Raw genomic sequence first — 22,416 nt, 5'->3', positions numbered from 1 at the left:
GTTGGCCTGCTTTATCACACCCATCCATCCCAGTGGCGCTACAGCCCATGGATGACTCTGGCCTGCTTTATCACACCCATCCATCCCAATGGCGCTACAGCCCATGGATGACTCTGGCCTGCTTTATCACATCTATCCATCCCAGTGGCGCTACAGCCCCAGGAAGGTCTGGGCTTCTTCGGCACATCTATCCATCCCAGTGGCGCTACAGCCCCAGGAAGGTCTGGGCTTCTTCAGCACATCTATCCATCCCAGTAGCGCTACAGCCCCAGGAAGGGTCTGGGCTTCTTCAGCACACACATCCATTCAGATCTCACCTGAGCTTTTCATCTCCGTGCCCTGTGACAGACGAACGGACAACACAAATCTATTAGCGGCCTTTTATTAACGGCCTTTTATTAGCGGCCTTTTGGTTTCCCTTACGGGGCAGCTAAACACAACATTTACAATAAAAGAACAAGACGCATAAGTCATTAGCAGTTAGTTTGAGATCATTTTTAAAATTTCATGACTTCATTGTGAGCCACAAATTAGTCAAAAAAAGCCATTTCACTTAAATATAACATTGAGATAAAATAATAACAATAACAAAAAATATAGACTTTGATACAAGCAACTATGTCACAATAAATCGTCTGCTACTTAGTTATATAAATAATATATTACAAACTACTGTAAATGTCTATAACTATATAGAGAGAATATGTTTCAATATAATTGATTTCTGTCTTAGTGTCCATTCCGTTTTAGATTTTTTCCCTACAGGAAAATTTGTCAGTCTTTTTTAGAATGTGTAGCAGTTGAGCAAAAAAGTTTGTTTTGTTTCGCTGTTTAGGTCTTTGTTTTCATCCAATAACAGTGTAGCAATATGTAGGAAGTGCGGCAACTCCCCCTTGCTGATACAGGCGTAAGCACTGCTCCCTGAGTAGCATGATTATCACAGCACTATTGGTGAACGTCCTTGACTCGAAAGCATCCAGAATGTCTGCTGAAAAAGAATAGCGCTATAAATAGATGCAGGGTGGTGAGGTAAGGGGGATAACTGGAGTAAGTAAATGCATACAATTACAGAAAACAAACATGAAACGTGCACATTATTGATAATCTATAACCATGTAAATATGCAGAGACATTTCGACGTGTACAAACTAGACCATTTTTAAACTTAAAATTTATGAAATATTTTAAAATATCCTGAAACATCCAATTGTGTTCTTATAACATATTTAAAAAGGGGCGAAGACTCTTTTATGCAAATGATCAATAAACGTTCTGCTTTAAAATTTAATGAATCACGCCTTCTTCTAATCAATGCAGAAGAGACTTCCACAACACCACATTCATATAAGTCACACGGAAATTTTCAATCGTCTGACTCTCTTATAATAAAAATAAACTGAATAGAGCAGCTCTAGTCATTCTCTTTCAAAAGACTATCTATCTGGATTGTCTTACCAACGTCTAGGTCTAAGAGAGACCGTGACAGTACAAGATCCATAACATATTGAAGAGTAAACCAAAGTCTTTTTGTGCGTGCGCGCGCGTGTGTGTGTGTGGGGGGGGGGCGATATTTAGAAGGCTGTTAATGTCAATTTAAATTTAACTTAAACTGAAATGTTTGTTTAGTTTTACATGTTTTGGATGTTCCTTCAGAGTTGAAGATAATTACTTCTTAGTCCAAACCTCCCGCAGGACGACGGGGGATAGGAGCGGGCAGGGCTTGAACCCGGGACCATCAATAAATCTGAACGACAGTCCAGCGCACAAACCGCATGACCAGGAAGCCATCCAAACAGAAATATAAATGTCTTTATTAGCGGCCCCCGAAAGGCCCAAATATGCCTTGACACATCCAGATGGTAGAGTTACTGTAAATGATACAGCACAACGTTATACCATTTAAAGTATAACAAAAGAAACCTGTTCATATGTCTGTTTATAATTTTAATTAAATATTATTGTAAAATTTGCAATAACATTTGAATAGATGTAATAAACATTGGGATTTTACATTTGAGTAAAAATCAATAAAAGTAGGTAATCAGCTCACTGTATTGGTTCAACAAAAAACAAATAACTAGCAAATGGTGTTCTTTGAAACATATTTCAAGAAAGTTGATGGGGAGGGGCGACACCCTGAGCTACCGCACTAGGTGCCACCGACACTGTATCTGGAGGTTTCCATGCTGATCTTAGGTGATCATTTAACGCTACTCTACTTATTCCAGAAGAGTTAGAAGAGTCTTAGCAAAGACGAAGTGTTGCACTGTTTGCTTTTATGTGAAAAATAACGCCAAATTTCTTTAAATTTCTTTAAACGATCAAAAAAAGAATATGGCTTGAATATATTTCTCGATCATTGGTGAATTTGATGGGGGCCGCCTCTGAGTTTGTGAGATAACACAAACTCTCTTTTCAATCTTGTTATTATTGTAACGATTTGTTTTATATCTACTCTTGACACCTCCAGGGTCAGGTAAAGAAAAACAAAATTCATTGTACTCTCCCCTTGACAGTGTCCGCTAAAATGATTCGTGTCAAGTCGGCAGCGGTACCGTCCTCTGAATTGTAACACGTATTCTAGAGCCTTGAAAGTGTGTGTGAGGTCGGCTGTCACCCCTCTCCCCTTTCATCTGATATTACTTCAGGTTTACACAAACAATTTTGATGACATAATGCATGGGCCAGCCGAGCTTACTCTCCCCCAGTTCTGTTATTTTTCAACACTGTAATATGCGCGCACACACACACACACAATCAACTTCTGCGTGTCGGGAATACAAATCACACACTGTGTGGGTTCATCTAGAGGCAAGAGAAGTCTAGACCAGTGTGTTGTATTGTTACATGACCCGCAACCACGTCATCTCAGACAGACAGACAGACAGACACACACACACGTACACACTACGAGAGTTCATGTCCGAGGTTGTCAGACATTTCAAACTAGTCAAGTAGAGCAAGTTTCTAACGACTTCAGACATGAACTGTTAGGTCTTTAGAAATGCTCCTCCTAGGTCTTTAGACAGGCTACTATTAGGTCTTTAGACATGCTCCTGTTAAGTCTTTAGACATGCTTCTGTTAGGTCTTTAGACATGCTCCTGTTAGGTCTTCAGGCAGACTGATGTTAGGTCTTTAGACATGCTACTATTAGGTCTTTAGACATGCTATTGTTAGGTCTTTAGACATGCTCCTGTTAGGTCTTTAGACATGCTTCTGTTAGGTCTTTAGACGGACCGCTGTTAGGTCTTTTGATATTATGCTGTTAGGGCTTTAGACATGCTTCTGTTAGGTCTTTAGACGGACTGCTGTTAGGTCTTTTGATATTATGCTGTTAGGTCTTTAGACATGCTCCTGTTAGGTCTTTAGACATGCTACTATTAGGTCTTTAGACATGCTACTGTTAGGTCTTTAACATGCTACTATTAGGTCTTTAGACATGCTACTATTAGGTCTTTAGACATGCTACTATTTGGTCTTTAGACATGCTACTGTTAGGTCTTTAGACATGCTACTGTTAGGTCTTTAGACGTGCTACTGTTAGGTCTTTAGACAGACTAATGTTATGTCTTTAGACAGACTGCTGTTAGGTCTTTTGATATTATGCTGTTAGGGCTTTAGACATACTCATCGAGCCCCTTTGGAATCGGTCATCTCTGACGTCACTATGCACTGTTGGCACTTTACGGAGGGGGCCGAATAAAAAAGCGTCACGTGCCGAATGTGGCCCGCGGGTAGTACCTTGGAAGAGTGAATGTGCCTTTGTCTTTGTGTCTTTCTGACTATTTTATTGGGTTTTGTTTTTGTATTTGAAGATTACGGTTTAGTGTTTTACATATAATCGCTATGGACATCCTTAGTGCTGAACTTGCTGAAGGAGTCAGACATAAGGGGCCGCCCAAGATCTGAGATCTACAGGAATCCACCAATGTTTTCTATGTGATGTTCATGTTAAACGGGGGAGTAGGGGGCTCCAATAAAGTACTTGCCCCGGGCGCACGTTTCCCTCACTGGTTTAGACACATTCGATTCTGCCCGCAACATAGAAGAAACTAAAACCAGTGATTCACCCATGCGCATCCATTGTCAGACAGAAGGAGCCGTATATAATACCTAACTAAATTTTGATAATAATTATGTGTCTAGAATTCTATAATTTTATAATTATCCTTCATTTCAAAACTGACCAATACCGAAGATTTTTTAAAGAATCTAAATTTTATAATTTCATTTTAGACCCACGATGACCTGCTAACTATTGTAAAAACGCAAATTAAAACTCTAAGGCCATATTACAAGGACTTCGGGGCTCGCAAAGACCTTCCTTCATGGAACAGTACCAGGAAAAAGAAGAAGAGGCAGACAGAGAAAGCGATGAGAAGACAACATAAAAGAATGGAAGTTCTGCCCAAGGCAAAAGACAGAGAGGAATGGAGAGAGACGGTCGACAAATCTTGCGTGAATCCCCAACGGTCCAACAGACTAAGAGATAGGTGAAGGTAAATTTTTGATACCAATTAAAGACTTTCCTTCAAAGATGAATATAATTAAGTCCTACGTGTCACGTGTCTCAACTGTCAGTTCTGCTTAGTCATTGTTTTCCATGGATGATTCAGTCAATCCATTCCATGCTCTTAAAGGGAAACTCCTATGGTTTTTCAAATTTGATTTATTGATATATCTGAATTCTGCGTAAAAAGTTGTAATAGTAAACATTTTACCATTTTTTATTTAAATCCTTAGAAACATTTATATTTAATAAATTAGACAGTAAATTCTTGACATCTAAAAAAAAACGGGGTTCTATGAGATTTTTTTTCTTTTTTTGGTTAGGCATATGTCACTTCCATCAACAATACTGAAAAGGGAAACTAGATTTAACCAATCGTATCGCTTCATTCTTACAGTAGCTGTTAGGCTTAGTGACGGCCCATTCCAGAGCTATGATACAGTTATATATATATACATGTATAGGTAGATCTAAAGGCATTAGGATAAGCAACTCAAGAAAAAAGTAACATTTTCATCTAAGCCTCTCCTTTTCCCAAGAAGTAAATAGATCGTGTGTCTGACTGATTCGAACAAACTGGTCAGTGTAAGGCTAGTCGAGACTACGTGTAGTCGGTCATGACAAGACAACCAAGCGATAGTGTTTGTTGTGTGTTGAGTGGTCAGGCGAGAAAATACACACTGCCGTGGTTAGTCAAGCATGTAAATCTCCTTTAACACGCATTTTTTTTCTTTGCTTACAAGATCCTAGATCTAACTGCATAGACGAAGATATATTTCTTTGACGAGAATGTAAACTTTGCTGTATGGTCTCCCGTTATACAATAAGTCAATAGATTAAATTAGTAGGCTAGTGTGACGCCACATAGAAACCCGGTGAATGTCTGACTGTTTTGGATGCGCAGGAATATTACGTCAGAAAAACATCAATAACTAAGTTATTATTGCAAATTTTAAAAAAAAAAAAGAATAATATATTCATTATCTGTAAATCAAAACACATATTATATCAAAAATTGTCAAAACTATCGGAGTTTCCCTTTAATTGGCACAGGGGAAGAAGGGACACTTGTACGAATTTGTCCTATCATATTAAATAAGAAATGTGCTTTTGTGTGTTTCTGAGTACTCTCTTATATTATGCTTTTGTATTTGTAAGTTACGGTTCACTGTTTTATGTATTATTGCTACATTACTTTTCAGTCTTCTATCCTGAACTGTTCTCTAGTTTTAGTGATTTTACTATTTTCTTTAGAAGACTGCAAACTGATTATTAAAAACTTGAAAACATATGCGACCTGTCAATCATCGATCTGTCCCTTTTGTTTAGATAAATATTATTCTAGAAAGCCTATGGCTTACAAAATCCTAAGCTTGCTAAGAATGGGGTAATATGTTTCTTTGTCTGTGTCTTTGTCTGTTCAAAAAAAAAAAAAAAATGAACAAATGCGCATTGACATCAAGCTCGATTTTTTTTGGCGGTAGTTTGGATTTAAATTTCTGTCAAAAAGTTTTCTTTTATATTACCTGCAGAGGCAGCGACCAGCGAGCCAATCAGAACCAAAAGAACTAAGATCACGTGACAGCCAAACGAGATCATTGCGCTACTGAGGACAAACAGAAAGAAACAATGAGGGGACTAAGTGAATTGAACACATTTATTGAAGTAGTTTTGAAGTGTTCATACGCGTAAAAAAAAAAAAATAAAAAAAAAAATAATTACAATATTTTTTTTTCTACTTTTTAAAAAGATTTCAATTTAAACATATCTGGCATACTGTATTTTAATATTTACACACAAAATTGTAAATGTTTATTTAAAAGAAATAAAAGTGCTTTATAAAAAAATATTTTTATTATTATTATATATGATAATTATGCTTTCTATTTATATAACATATCACATATTAAAAGTATCCATATATTATTACGTGTATTAAAGTTCGACAAACAGATCAATGCAGACTTTCATTGTCATCGACTTTGCTAAGCCAGAGAAAAAAAAATATTGAAACCATAAACAATTTTTTTTTTTTTTTTGGCACGAGCCAAATTTAATATTTTATCTAAAATTAAATTTGGCTTGCAAACTCCAAGTACGGAAAATTAAAAGTCTGCTAGGACTAGTTAATGAAACATTTCAAATTGATCACACATTTGTAGTGACCGAATAGGTGACAATAAATAATTGCTACATTTACGACATCGAAAAATTCGACATTTGAGTTATTATCGATATTTTAATTTTCTATCAATAATTGTTCCGTTGTCAGAAAACATTATGACATTTGAAAAAATAATAATGCGATATTTTAACCTTATACCGGTATCAATAATTCTTCTGATGCCAGAAAACATTATGACATTTTTTAAATAATAATGCGATATTTTAATTGTATATCAAATAATTCGACCGTTTTCAAAAAAAATAAATAAATCTTACGGCATTTGAATATGAATCTTTAAAAAAAATAAACACCACAATTCTATAAAAAGAACAGAAACAAAAAGAAGTTTGTAATTAGATCTATATATCTAGTTCAGTGCAGCACTACACTTACGCGTTGTCTGCTTACAGCACTGACAAGAAGGATAACTCGTGTAAACTTTTATTAGAAGTGTAGGACTTCTTTTTTTTTTTTTTTTTTATTCTTGATCTGAATTGTCTTCCCCTGATCCTACGTGAAGGCGCCAAGTACACAAAATGTCCCTCTCCTTAATTAAAACATGTCATTCCGGTGTCCTACCATTTTTTTTTTTTATTTTTTTTTTGGAAACAGACGTTTAAGTTGACAAGTTAAGATCCAAATAAAGAAAAAAAAGTGGAAACTAAAATTTATGGATATTTTAATTCCAGGAGGGTGAAAAATATGATGGATAAGGCGATCACATTTTATTTTTTTTTAAAGTTGGGACAGTGAATCATTATGTGACGCCTTCAAAACTTCTGTAAGATGTCTTCTCGTGACACGAGAGTTGTACGTTGCGGACAGAAGCTTTCAATAGTGTAAGTAAGCGTTTCCTACTCGGCGTAAATTTCTAAATTTTATGAAGACAGTTGACGTCTGGGTGACCTCTTTTTTTTCTTTGAGATTTGAATTGTAACGATGGTGTAACCGCTGGCGGTGTTAAAGGGAAGGCACTCTATGTAGGAAATATCTTTGATATGATGGGATTGCGGTGATTTAAAATATGTATTTAAATTTCTAGAATTATGTTTCACGCCGCAAAAGCCATCATATTAAAGGAGATACTTATTTAAGTGAAGAAACAGAACAGGCAGCCTGGACAGCCTCCACCACGGGGAAGTGCGGTCAGGGCGCCTCATGCGCTCCCAGACTCCAAAGGCTTTTTGGGACTTGTCCCAGCACTCAAACCACTTTTCCATTTCTGTTTTTTGAATTATAGCCAGAGCATGATGAAAGCTTACAGCCTGTTCAGTGGGTGGAATTTGCCCTCCCTGGTGGGGCAAGGAGTCTGCAATAGTGTTGCCAGTCACACCTATGTGACTCGGTACCCACTGCATTATTACAGGGGTGTCATAGCATTGCTTTATGTTGTGTGAAGCCATGATGACGGTGTCGATATTGTGGGGGGGGGGGCATGGTCCAAGGCTTTGCAAAGCCTGTAGTACAGATTTTGAGGTCAGTGACCGCAACAATCGTTGTTGCCCTCAAATGTCTCTCGCCGAGTTGATAGTCAATGACTTTTAAGGCTTCACAGACTGCCATGGCCTCCGCATCAAAACTGCAAAGCGCGAAATGGAATCTTTGACAAGATGCAAGACATCAGACGAGAAGAAGTCGCAAGACCAGGAGATTAATTTACGCAATTGTGCACAGTTATCCGTACGCCTATCTCAACAAGTTCCATACAGGTCAGATTTCTAGCCAGGTTTTTGCTGCTGAGCTGTCAGCTCTTTTGCAGACTGTGCCATGTGTCAGACAAAATTACCAATAAGATGGCAAAATACATACATTGACTAGAGAAATTCTAATAGTACTGAAGAAGGTAAGATCCGCGGATAAACGTAACTTTTTTTTTGGATAAAATTATATGGTATTGCAAGTATATGGTTAATTGTGGTGTTGTTAAAAATTTAGATTCAAAATAATTGATGCAATTCCACTAAATATAAGCGAGGTTTTTAAAATATAGTTTTTCATATTTAACTATTTTTGTTTTGTTTCGTTCCTTGGAAACGGGAAATAAGAATTTAGTTTTGGTTTTTTATTATCATGGTTGCTAAGGGGGGGGGGGGGGGGCTACGAATTGTTTATATCTAAAACGACACACTCGCCACTCAGCGGCAAAAAAAAAAGGGAGATAATTTCACACATATCGTCCGTTTAAAGTGTAAAGCAAGGCGAGGAGTTAAGTACAGGTCATCGTACAGGTAACAAGTCAACCAGGAACTCAACAGGCTTTATTATCAGTGTCAGCAGCAGACGCCTTGGCTGGCTTGGCCACGTTCGTAGAATGCCAGTAGGTCGACTTCCACAAGACATTCTGTATGGCGATCTAACAGAAGGCAGGAGAGCCGCTGGTCGCCCACTTTTACGGTATACGGATGTATGCAAACGCGACATCAAGCTCCACAAAATCGACACTAGCAGCTGGGAAAAAAGCGGCGCTGGATACAGGGCCGGTCCTACAGGTTGCGGGGCCCTATGCGAAATGGATTGCGCGGGGCCTAATTTGGGTTGTGATAAGGATAATAAGTGAAAATTAAGATTTTGTATTAGAAAAGAAATTCGTCTTTGCATTTTATTTATATTTTACTAAGTACAAAATCACTGTCAAATTAACTTTAGGAGCCATCTACAGTAGATAGTAGTTTTCCAACAAAAGCCGGTAAACATTATGATCTGTCTTTTAGATTACTATCGACTAGCAAAATATCGCTTTTGTTAATTTTTTTCCTAAGAAGTCGAGATAGATTTAGATCTAGATTTATATGCCAGTGACTATTAAAGTAAATTAAGCATTTGAACTTCTTGTTTTGGTTAAAATTCGGCTTATTATTACATTTTTATTACATGAAAGCTGACAATGCCGTTTTTTTTTAATCGCGAATAGTATTGGCGTTTTCGATATTGAATGACACCCCGAAATGACAACTTTGTCTGTTTTAAGATTTGCATGAGTTTTCAGAAGATTTTATAATTTCAGGAGATTTTCATGACTTTTTCATATATTTTAGAATTTCAGGAGAATTCCAAGAACCCTTTCATGATAAGTTAAAATAGTTTAATTTTAATAATTTACACCTAGAATTCGCATCGCGCGGGGCCTATGAAAGTGCGGGGCCCACTGCGGCCGCATAGGTTGCAGTGGCCTAAGACCGGCCCTGGCTGGATAGATCCACATGGAGAGAGAGCATAAAGGAAGGGTCCCGGATTGCTGATGCCATACACAACAGAAGCAGAAAGAAGGGTGAAAAAGCAACGGCGCCTGGTGATTACATATGCCCAACCTGCGACCGCAGCTGTGTATCAAGGATTGGCTTCTTTAGCCACACAAGAAGTTGAAAAGGGAAAATAGTATTTATCAAGACGTAAAATGCCATATATATATATTGTTACGATCTCTCCTCTACTATCCAGGCTCTCTTCAAACTGCACCACACGACACAACGAACTTAAAGAACCTCACAACTCAGGGCTCCAAAGTATCAGTCAGTTTAATTTCAAATACATCGCAATTGGCAACAACATTAACACTGTCTTTACAAAAACCTAGTCTCTGCTCCGCACTGACTCCACACACCGTGCTGGTTCTCGCCTCGTACTGGTCACATTGCGAGGTAACGTGAAGTGAAGTCTTTCTGACACACTCGCTCTTATATAGTGTCTCTACTGGCCTCGAACCTTCTTGACCACTCCAGTTGATCACTTTCGCCATGACTTGCGTGCGTAATAGTTACGACACTGGTCCTTACCGAACTGGCGTGTACTGTCACTGGTCTCGGTTGACCGCTCGTCCTGCGCTGGACTGTGGCGATTTGGGTAGGCTAAAAAAACACGGCACTACCCCCCATCTGTGTCACCACCAGGTTTACAACAATATATAATTAATAAATACCATGTCAATAGAAATAATTAGTGCATTGCCGTAAAATAGTATAGAAATAAGATAAGATGATTTTTTTCTGTTTCAAACAAAGGAAAATTCAGTTTGACTACAAATGTCTACCTCAGCGTTACAACTACAACAATAACAATGTAGATGCAAAGTTGCAAACACGAACAGCATCCACACACACACACACACACACACACACACACACACACATGCACGCACACGCACACACACGCACACACACACACACACACACACACTAAACTGGCACTTTTAGGCTTCTGTGTACTTCTCAGTGACGACAAGTGACCTTGAAACACCCTGGATCGCATTTACGAAAAAACTCAGCTATTCTCGAGATTTCCATACCCACAATCCAAAGCGCTCTTTGTTTTGTTTAAGTTTCCAAATTTCGTTAGTTCAAATGAGAGCCTTGCAGACGATAATGTCTCTGCTTTGACAGCTCTCTTTTTTGTTTCATTTCCCAAGGCTCAAGTCTTTACTCCTAAGTCACTTTGATGAGGAACAAAAGTGTAGGAAAAAAAATGGTTAGATTTATGTTGAGTGGTAGTCGCCACACTATTTTCTTGTTAAAGTAAAGTTCCCCTTTCAGACCTTTCGATCTATACGGCAGATGATGTAAAGGTCATCTGTTGCTTTGGCCACCGGTTCACGAGCAGGGTGTCATGTGGCAATCACGGCGACCAACCGCCTTTACTTTCCCTAACTAAAGTCAGGTACCCATTAGAGTTTGGTGGACTCAGGGGCGCCCTAAAAATCGCCGAAGCTCAAAATCCCATTCTTCACCGAGATTCGAACCCAGGACCACATGTCCGGAAGCCATGCGCTTAACCTCTAAGCCACCAACGACCTATTTAGAGTTGAGTTGTTTTAGTAATACAGACTTGTCTTTCTCCTTAAGTCTGGGTCTTTTGTTGTTTTGTTTTTGTGGTGGGGGCGGGGGGCGTCAGGTCGTTTACTTATCAAATAATAGGACAAAAAAATAAACTTTTGCCAAACTAGATAAGACTTCTTAAAAAAAAAAAAAAAAAAGAATCTTTGTGTGTGTGTTTAGAATGTAAAGTTTGAGAAACGCCGGTCACCGACAACAATGGTATCCACCAGCCTTTCTTTGTTTCATATTATTGATGCCGTTATATTTTTTTGAACGAAAGTTGCAGGGTCTACATTTTTCATGAGCACAGCTTCCAGAACTTTCCATACTCGCCCTACCTTCCACCTTTATAACATCCCTTTCAGGCCCCTTTGAATCTTTCCATTCCGAAAATCAATAATTCAAATCGATAACGCTAAGCCTCTAAAACACTCACACACTAGAATAAAACGCACGAACAAAACACTACCTAAAAAAAAAAAAAGTTCGTCAGACAATGAAAATCAATGCGCCGATCGGCAGTGTTGTCAGTAAAATCAATAAAAGAAGTGCAAACTTTTATTTTTTATCTGCTTTTAACTGTGTTTGCATTTAAAGAGAGGAAAACATTTCTACAGTATCAAATTCCTCTCTAAACCCCATCTTCACCCACTTTGAACTCTTTAGAGACCTATTGTTTCGTTAGCAAGCGTGACCATGGGTTCTGTCCCTTGCGGAAATCGTCACGCAGCAGTCGGACATTTTTTTTTCTATCGTCATCTTTTTTCATTTTTCTACTTCCGTTCATTTAAAGGCTGACACGTTTCATTTTTTTTTTCGTTCCCATTTTTTTTTTTTTTTGACAAGTTGTCGTCTGCTAACCAACTGCTATGACTGACTGTCAAAACGAGGCGGTCGATGGCGCTGGTGTGGGAAGGGCTGAAAGCAAGACATATCTAGGGATTATAGTGTCATTTTATTACGATCAAGATGCCAAGCTAGGAAAGAAAAATGTAGATGTTTTCATAGGCGGCGCTTCCACACTTATGGAGGCGTCAGAAAGCGTATATGGAGAGGAAATAATGGTGTAGCACTCGGTAGGCAAATAAAGATTATGTAAAAGGGCGTGCGATGCAAAAGTAAAAAAAAAAAGTTCTCTTTCAGACCTTGCGATCTAAAGGACAGATCATCATATAATGTTAAGGGTCATATGTTTCTTTGGCCAACGGTCAGGTACCCATTATAGTTAGGTGGACTCAAGGGCGCCCTAAGAATCCCGAAATTGAAAATTTCACCGAGATTCGAACCCAGGACCCCAGGTTCGGAAGCCAAGCGTATAACCATTCTGCCAACGCATCCCTTTAGCGATGTGAGACATTATATCAAATGTATTTTTGAGATCATAAAATTTGATTAAATTTTTTTTTTACAAACCCACTCCGTCTGTCTGGTAAAAAGTTTGTACACGCTATTTCTCCCACACCCAATCACGATCAAGCTGAGATTTTTGCACAATTATTTCTTTAACATGACAACACAAGAATCAATTTAAAAAAAAATTAATCAATTAACTATTGGTAATAAATTATTTCGTTTGGTATCTCAAACAAGGGAAAGAAATTGTATTGACTGAGGTGGTAGTATAAGCTTAATTAGCCCCCTTTATAAGTCATTGTCTGAGTCTTAGTGAATACAAACTTGAAAAATTGGAGAGACTACTACAACCTTCCATGTTCATAAGCTCTCCAATAACAGAGTGGTTACCGTTTTGGCTTAAGAAGTCTGAGAAGGCTTGAGAAGTCTGAGAAGGCTTGGGAAGTCTGAGAAGGCTTGACAAGTATGAGAAGGCTTGAGAAGTCTGAGAAGGCTTGACAAGTATGAGAAGGCTTGGGAAGTCTGAGAAGGCTTGACAAGTATGAGAAGGCTTGAGAAGGCTTGAGAAGTCTCAGAAGGCTTGAGAAGTCTCAGAAGGCTTGAGAAGGCTTGAGAAGCCTGAGAAGGCTTGAGAAGTCTGAGAAGGCTTGAGAAGTCTGAGAAGGCTTGACAAGTATGAGAAGGCTTGAGAAGTCTGAGAAGGCTTGACAAGTATGAGAAGGCTTGAGAAGGCTTGAGAAGTCTCAGAAGGCTTGAGAAGTCTCAGAAGGCTTGAGAAGGCTTGAGAAGCCTGAGAAGGCTTGAGAAGTCTGAGAAGGCTTGAGAAGTCTGAGAAGGCTTGAGAAGTCTGAGAAGGCTTGACAAGTATGAGAAGGCTTGAGAAGTCTGAGAAGGCTTGACAAGTATGAGAAGGCTTGAGAAGTCTGAGAAGGCTTGACAAGTATGAGAAGGCTTGAGAAGGCTTGAGAAGTCTCAGAAGGCTTGAGAAGTCTCAGAAGGCTTGAGAAGGCTTGAGAAGCCTGAGAAGGCTTGAGAAGTCTGAGAAGGCTTGAGAAGTCTGAGAAGGCTTGAGAAGTCTGAGAAGTCTTGAGAAGTCTGAGAAGGCTTGAGAAGTCTGAGAAGGCTTGAGAAGTCTGAGAAGGCTTGAGAAGTCTGAGAAGGCTTGAGAAGTCTGAGGAGGCTTGAGAAGTCTGAGAAGGCTTGAGAAGTCTGAGAAGGCTTGAGAAGTCTGAGAAGGCTTGAGAAGTCTGAGGAGGCTTGAGAAGTCTGAGAAGGCTTGAGAAGTCTGAGAAGTCTTGAGGTCTGAGAAGGCTTGAGAAGTCTGAGAAGGCTTGAGAAGTCTGAGAAGGCTTGAGAAGTCTGAGAAGGCTTGAGAAGTCTGAGAAGGCTTGAGGTCTGAGAAGGCTTGAGAAGTCTGAGAAGGCTGGAGAAGTCTGAGAAGGCTTGAGAAGTCTGAGAAGGCTTGAGAAGTCTGAGAAGGCTTGAGAAGTCTGAGAAGTCTTGAGAAGTCTGAGAAGGCTTGAGAAGTCTGAGAAGGCTTGAGAAGTCTGAGAAGGCTTGAGAAGTCTGAGAAGGCTTGAGAAGTCTGAGGAGGCTTGAGAAGTCTGAGAAGACTTGAGCCTTTAGCTCGAATTCAGGTCGCTTCCCCCTTTTTTTTTTAAATTTCCTAAATGTTTTTTTTTTTATTGTTAGTCTAGATCTCTTACAAATTTAATTAATTGCATGACTGATACAAACTATTCGAGTATCTTTTAAAATTTTATATCCATCAAGTATATTTTAATCAAATTTTGTAAACCACGTATTAAAGTTAAATTCTTGACATATTCAACTAATGAACCCAATAAGGAAGCGTCGTGCAATCATATGATAAACTCTTTGGACTGCAAGCAAATATTTTTTACTGTCGCGATGATCTTAGGCTCAAGCACTGCCCGTGTACCAACACATACACCATCCTACAGAAGGTTTAGACTTGGCCCTAATATTACATACAATTGGTTTATGTCTGTGGAATAACTCAAGTCTTTTTTTTTAACGCTTTCCTTGTAAACAGTTTGTCACGTGACTTGTGTTCCCCCCACCATTTTGTACCCTACCCCCCTAACGTTAATGATTAAAAAAAAAAAAAAAGCACGCACCGTGACTTTTATTCTTCTTGAAATTTAGTGTTAAGGAAATTATCTGTAAGAAATATAAGCCACTAATAAAAACAATTAATTCATTTCTCGACGTAACGATGCTTTGCGGACCTTTCTTCCTGGTGCACCAAAATTGTAATGGAAGCCCCCCCCCTCCTCTTGGCGCAACAATTATCCATGAATATTCTCTGTTGGCACAACAAACTCCATGGATATTGTCTTTTGTCGCATTTTTTTTTCTAGGCACACCAATGCCCCAATGATTTTTTGTCTTGGCGCACTAAATCCCATAGACCTCTTCTATTGGCGCATCAATGTTTCATGGACCTATTTTCTTGACGCACTAAATCCCATAGACCTCTTCTATTGGCGCATCAATGTTTCATGGACCTATTTTCTTGGCGCACTAAAATCCCATAGACCCCTTCTATTGGCGCATCAATGTTTCATGGACCTATCTTCTTGGCGCACTAAAATCCCATAGACCTCTTCTATTGGCTCATCAATGTTTCATGGACCTATCTTCTTGACGCACTAAAATCCCATAGACCTCTTCTATTGGCGCATCAATGTTTCATGGACCTATCTTCTTGGCGCACTAAAATCCCATAGACCTCTTCTATTGGCGCATCAATGTTTCATGGACCTATTTTCTTGGCGCACTAAAATCCCATAGACCCCCTTCTATTGGCGCATCAATGTTTCATGGACCTATCTTCTTGGCGCACTAAAATCCCATAGACCCCTTCTATTGGCGCATCAATGTTTCATGGACCTATCTTCTTGGCGCACTAAAAAAATCCCATAGACCCCTTCTATTGGTGCACCGATGCTAACCAGCGTTGAAGATTCACCTTAGTTCTATTGTATTGTTCTAGTCACGTGGTTGATTGAGCTTAAACTCTCGTGCGTAGGAAATGAATCATAGAATGTCAACTGGTGACAGAAGGCGAAGTCAACTTGAAACCTCCATAAAGTCTATCTTTTGACACCAATGACATCAAATACCAACACCGAAGTGACCTAGATACCGCGGAAGGATACAAAACTCAGACCAAAACGTTTTTTATAGACACGCTTTGGTTAAACTAAGACACACCTGGGTTACTGGGTTAAACAAAGGAAAGACACACTTGGGTTAACTAATTGAAAGACACACTTGGGTTAAACTAATTGAAAGACACACTTTTAAATATCTAAAGACTGGGTGTAATTGAGTGCGGTTGACGGCACTGTATAGAATAAGAGATTATAATAGTTTTCTAAAGATACATTTAATTTAAAAGGCCACTACAGAAACTGTTACAGCCATCCACTCAGTGCAACTAATAAGGAAGTACTTTAGAAAATGTGAGTTTTAGTTTAAAAAAAAAAACTAGTTAACAGTATGTCGACAGATAGAAATGTACAAAGTCATATAGGTCCAACCTCTTCCTAATGTTTTGATCTCAGCAGTTTTACAAAGGCATTTAGGTCCAACCTCTTCCTAATGTTTTGATCTATCACCAGTTTTAGGACTAGATTTTTACGTGCAAGGTTTTACCATTACAGAATGCACAAACTGTGGCGAAGTTTGCTGCTCAATTTGGCTAGTTAAGTCAAAACACATGATTTCATTTGCCTACATCGTGAGCCTAAGTATTGGTCTTTTCAGCCACAATAAATTTTACAAGGGGGCTACATAACGTCCTCTAAAGGGGCTACATAAGGTCCTGTAAAGGACTGCATAAGATCTTGTAAAGGGGACTGTATGAGGTCCTGTAAAGGGGCCTATATGAGGTCGTGTAAAGGGGCTGCAAGAGGTCCTGTAAAGGGGCTACATAAGGTCAGGTAAAGGGGGCTACATGATGTCCAGTAAAGGGCTACAAAAGGTCCTATAAAGGGACTACATGAGGTTCTGTAAAGAGCTACAGAAGGTCCTATAAAAGGGCTAAATGAGGTCCTGTAAAGTGCAACATGAGGTCTTGTAAAGGGGGCTACATGAGGTCCTGTAAAGGAAAAACGTCTCCCTAGACGTAAAAATTCAAGATTGGCCTTACTTTGTAGCTGTTGCTTTAATTTGAGTATATTTGTATTTCATGATTTTTCACACAGAGTTTAGACGTCTCGTTAGTATTACAGTCGACATTGTGCAGTCTTAAGAAACTAAGGGAGGTGGGACTTCTTGTACATTTTTGTAAAATGCTTTAATTGTTTCGGATCTTCCTTCAGAGTGGAAGATAATCTTCTTCTAGTTTTACATTAATGATTATATTCATTTTTTTTTCGTGCTTCATAGACACCCACAGTAAAATGTATCTGATGGATATCCATTCACTACCCCACCATTAGTCGTTTATTGACTCTTTTGACTTTTTGGGTCGTCTGCTGTTGACCTCAGGTTGATTATCCTTGACCTCAGGTTAATTATCATTGACCTCAGGTTAATTATCATGACTTTTTTTTTTTTTTTTTGCTATTTTTACTAAATCAATCTTCATAGCACGCACAGACTGAGCGCGCGCTTGTCTATTCATGCGTATCCTCCGTTATATTTTTTTTCTCCTCCCACACTTTTTGTTCTCTTGTATTAGAAAGGAAAATGTCACACAATACTGTGTTTAAATTATAAGAGAATGTTATCATGGTCCGCTAATAAGAGAATATTATAATCATTGTTTAGACTCCTAAAAACTTTCAGTTGTTTTCTTTTTGCTACCAGTAGGCTCGAAGTCCTACTCCCCTGCCTCCACCCAGCCACCCCCACCCCCACCTCACTGCACTTAACCGTAGTAGTCGTGGTTGAGGACATGTTGAAGCAAGACACGCAGACTTACCCCCCCCCCTTCCAACCCTTCCAACCCTATTCTACAGGTCGATGAGAGAGAACAGTAGGGGGGAGGGGGGAGGGGGGAGGCCCCAGAGTAGACAGAGAGCAGTAACCAACCAGTGGACTGTGCCGTAACCAATAGTCGGCTTTCAAGGAACTTCTTTAAAAAAAAACAAAAAAAAACACACACACACACACACACATGCTTTAATTAGCTCTAGCCCTCACGAGAGAGTTAATTAATTAGGGTCAGTTAAATTATGTAGGTCTTGTAATCTCACACATAGTATTTCTCTTGCACACATATACCTAGCCTATGAAAATATATGTTTGTTTCTTTATATGTGTATATATATATATATATATATATATATATATATATATATATATATATAGTGTTAAAAGATACGAGATTCTTGAGAAAACCAACACCAAAGTCTATCAAGTCTTGTTCAATCAAGTCTTGTTCAATTATGTCTGAGTCCACATTGGTTTTGGTCAGCTTTGTATTTATCAATTATGATTTGGGCAAATTCGCTTAATCATTTTTTTTTTTGTCAATCATGTCTTTGCCAATAATGTCTTTGTCAATCATGTCTTTGTCAATCATGTCTTTGTCAATCATGTCTTTGTCAATCATGTCTTTGTCAATCATGTCTTTGTCAATCATGTCTTGGTTAATCATTTCTTTGTCAATCATGTCTTTGTCAATCATGTCTTTGTCAATCATGTCTTTGTCAATCATGTCTTTGTCAATCATGTCTTGGTTAATCATTTCTTTGTCAATCATGTCTTTGTCAATCATGTCTTTGTCAATCATGTCTTTGTCAATCATGTCTTTGTCAATCATGTCTTGGTCAATCATGTCTTGGTCAATCATGTGTTGGTCAATCATGTCTTTGTCAATCATGTCTTGGTTAATCATGTCTTGGTTAATCATGTCTTGATTAATCATGTCTTGGTTAATTATGTCTTGGTTAATTATGTCTTGGTCAATGTTGTTCTAGTTATTTAATTTTTTTAAAAAATCTTTTCAAATATTCTCTAAATTGTCCTACGAGAATCATATTGTAAACCTAATATTTATATTTGACTTATATAACCTGTGCTCCAGCCACGTGACCCAAAGGAAAGTTACCGCAGAAGGCAAGCGCAGACGGTTAAAAGAAAACTTCGACAGACAATGACTTTGTCTGTGTTGCATGCTGCAAAATATATAGGTCGCAGCCGAGTCTGCACAGCCTTGTTAAATAATGCATTCCTTCTTAATCTTCGGACTTGACAAATGTCACTTATATAAATGATTGCCCTACGTTGAATGTGTTAAACTCGTCCAGAAACATGAACCAGTACTTTTACTTCAGAATGTTACGAAGGAGAGAATTATTTGAAGTATGTCGGAAATGAAAATCTTAATGAAGCCTTGTGTGAAAGTGAAATCGATACAATATTATGTAACAAACATAACATTTTAGCACTAGATGCAGTGGGGTAGCTAGGAATTTGGGGGCCCGGAGGGAGGGGGGGGCTTGACCTCGTTAGTGGCTCCTGCATTTTGACATTCGATATCATGACATAATCATGTACTTAATATATATATATGTGTGTCAAATTCCGATTGGTACAGTACCGGCACATAAGTAAAATTAGCAAAAAAGTGATCATTAAGACTCTTTTAATGTAAGTGCGTTGTTTATTGGCCATATGATGCACAAGTGACAAATCTCAAGTCATATCGCCTCAAATCCTGATTTCTATGCAGCCAAGGCATCTATAACATCATCTCGATCAATGCTGTCTAGTAGTTTTGACTCCACCTGAATAGCAACATTACATGGCAGTTGCCTAATATTTAATATCAAAATTAGGACATTTCCTTGGGGAACCCTCTCCAGTGGGGGCTCGGGAGAACTTTCGAATTTGGACCCACCCTCCCCTCCTCCTCTAGCTACGCAACTGACTAGAGGATTAAGAAAAGAATGTAAAAAAAAAATGTTCTATTTCTTTTCTAAATCGGCCTGGGCAATCTTATTTAAACTTTTCACAAGTGAATTATGAGTGAATCTGGTGTGAATGTAATTTTGTTTTTAGTTACAATGTTGTTTTTTTGTGTAATGCACAAATTGTAAGACGAATTTCCTTACGGACAATAAAGATTTATTATTATTATTATTATTATAGTCATTATATTGGCACTGTGTTAACCTCCGTAGCTACAAGTGTGGGCAGATACTCAAAAGTTCCTTAATTTTAGGGACATTTACTTTGTTTTTAAGAAAATTCTAATTTAAAAAAAAAAACAAGAGTTAAAATGTCAAGAATGTGTTTCAATGACTGCCCCCATCTTCGAAAATGTCCCTATTTATACATTTCCTGCTCTTGTTTATTTTCTCCATGAGCTCATGTAGACTAAAATGGAGACTCGCGACATCTTCAACTTTTGAGAAAATAGTTAATCTACTTTTAAAAACTCATTTTCTAACTCATAGCAGTCATAGAATCTAACAGCGTTCACGCTTTAAGCTTCCGTCAGCTTGCCAGCTTCGGTGAAACTGCCACTCTATAAATTGATTGATTTGTAATACAATCGACGGTCGTACTTTTTAACAACACTCTAGATCTATTTTTAAAATGTAACTCTTCTTCGTGGTGGACATTAAAACAAGCTACTTCCGCTTTTTTTTTTCCCCCCATAATAAAACTATCAAGACTTACTTTGCAATTTTTCATCCAAAAGAATCTGTATGTAACCTTTTCTTTTTCCTGGAAATATTTTAATCACAGTCTGTCCAGATTGCACTAATGTGGAACAATAAAAATAAATGTATTCTCTGTCTAGACCGTGGAGGTTAGCATTTTTTTTTAACCCCTTCGCCTTCACTTCTGCACTCCTTTCGCGCGATCTCTGACGTCACAATCTCACTGTCTCCTCTTTACCGACTTTTCCCTCCTTATATTCAAGAGTATCAACACTTCCGCCTTTAAAACATGCCAACTAGACAAATGTTGAAGTGTAAACAGCGGCTTTAGGTTGGCAGGCGACAACGTGTCGGTATGTGTCTTGAAGCGTCTGGCAACGAGGCTATGTTTCTACTGTCTGTCAAAAATTGCAGAATAACGAGCAGGCGAATAGACTACGATTAAATAATATTTTCATGATTAATATGGTGTAGGACTGTAGGTAGTGTTTTGTTTACTCTAGCAGGTCAAAGTCCGAATTCCTGGGAGGCACAACTCCCAAAGTTTATGGTTACAATTAAAATATTCCTACGAGGCAGAATGTGGACACGACATGAACAATATAACAAAATGCTCTTTTCGTTTATGTAATGAAGATGGAGAATTTTGGCATTGATTTAAAATGGAATTGTTTTGCTTTGCTTATTTTTGGGGTGTTCCTTTAGAAATGAAGATTATTATATTCTAGTCCAAACCTCCAGGGTTACAGCTGGGGATGGAGACAGGGTTCGAACCCGGTACCACGGACACGACAGTCCAAAGCGTAAACCACACGACCATGCAGCCATATCTGAATGATGTAGTGCACACAGATGGTTGTCCTGCAAAATAAACTTTTACTTAGGACTGAAAAAAATTTAAAGCTTTTGATTACTTCTGACACACATTGAACTCACTTTTACATTCTCCAAATCAGACATTCTCCAAATCAGAGATTCTCCAAATCAGACATTCTCCAAATCAGGCATTTTCCAAATCAGACATTCTCCAAATCAGACATTCTCCAAATCAGACATTCTCCATATCAGACATTCTCTAAATCAGACATTTTCCAAATCAGACATTTTCCAAATCAGACATTCTCCAAATCAGACATTTTCCAAATCAGACATTCTCCAAATCAGACATTTTCCAAATCAGACATTCTCCAAATCAGACATTTTCCAAATCAGACATTCTCCAAATCAGCCTTTCTCCAAATCAGACATTCTCCAAATCAGACATTCTCCAAATCAGACATTTTCCAAAATCAGACATTCTCCAAATCAGACATTTTCCAAATCATTCTCCAAATCTGACATTCTCCAAATCAGACATTCTCCAAATCAGACATTTTCCAAATCAGACATTCTCCAAATCAGACATTTTCCAAATCAGACATTCTCCAAATCTGACAATCTCCAAATCAGACATTCTCCCAATCAGACCTTCTCCAAATCAGACATTCTCCAAATCAGTCATTCTCAAACGTCCACCATTTTCGTAACCCGAGGCTACACCAGTGGTGAAGGGGGCACTATGAAATTAAAAACTAAAATGGCGATAAATGAAAATGAAAATGGAAAAAATAAATAAATTATAAATCCGAAAAATACGCAGTAAATCAAAAACCATTCCTGTATCTATTTCTAATTTAAACAAATTCAAATAGTACAATTTCCGTAGCGATCAATACACTCACAGCAGGCTTCTCAAACATATTCGTACAGATGTTATAAACCGATTTTTCTGCTCAATCCAGGCGCCAATTGCACGAATTTGCGTCATGGACGATTCATGATCACCAGAAATACCGTTTCAACATTTCACCAAAAGAAACAATGGCCTTCGTGTAGTCTAACAAGTCAATCTAAATAGTCCTTCAATAAACCTGGAATCAAATTAGAGA

The 22,416-nt window shown here is 38.3% G+C and overlaps 1 long non-coding RNA gene across 4 annotated transcripts; it reads right to left on the bottom strand.

Annotated features, from left to right (window-relative positions):
- Nucleotides 1-470: 470 nt before the first annotated feature.
- LOC129928814 (uncharacterized) lies at nt 471-20,766 on the bottom strand. 4 transcript variants are annotated; one of them, XR_008780306.1, is made up of 3 exons: nt 20,505-20,766; nt 6,038-6,117; nt 471-988 (listed from the first exon to the last, which is right to left on the bottom strand). It is a non-coding gene; the product is annotated as an uncharacterized LOC129928814 (long non-coding RNA). The 4 variants fall into 4 exon arrangements; XR_008780313.1 differs by lacking the exon at nt 20,505-20,766 and adding an exon at nt 7,072-7,197; XR_008780320.1 differs by lacking the exon at nt 20,505-20,766 and adding an exon at nt 6,954-7,087.
- Nucleotides 20,767-22,416: the final 1,650 nt, after the last annotated feature.

The sequence above is a fragment of the Biomphalaria glabrata genome, chromosome 1 (genome assembly GCF_947242115.1).
Source record: "Biomphalaria glabrata chromosome 1, xgBioGlab47.1, whole genome shotgun sequence".
NCBI lineage: Eukaryota > Metazoa > Mollusca > Gastropoda > Planorbidae > Biomphalaria > Biomphalaria glabrata.
The sequence above is the reverse complement of the archived record's forward strand: the minus strand, read 5'-3'. Positions and strand labels throughout refer to the sequence as shown.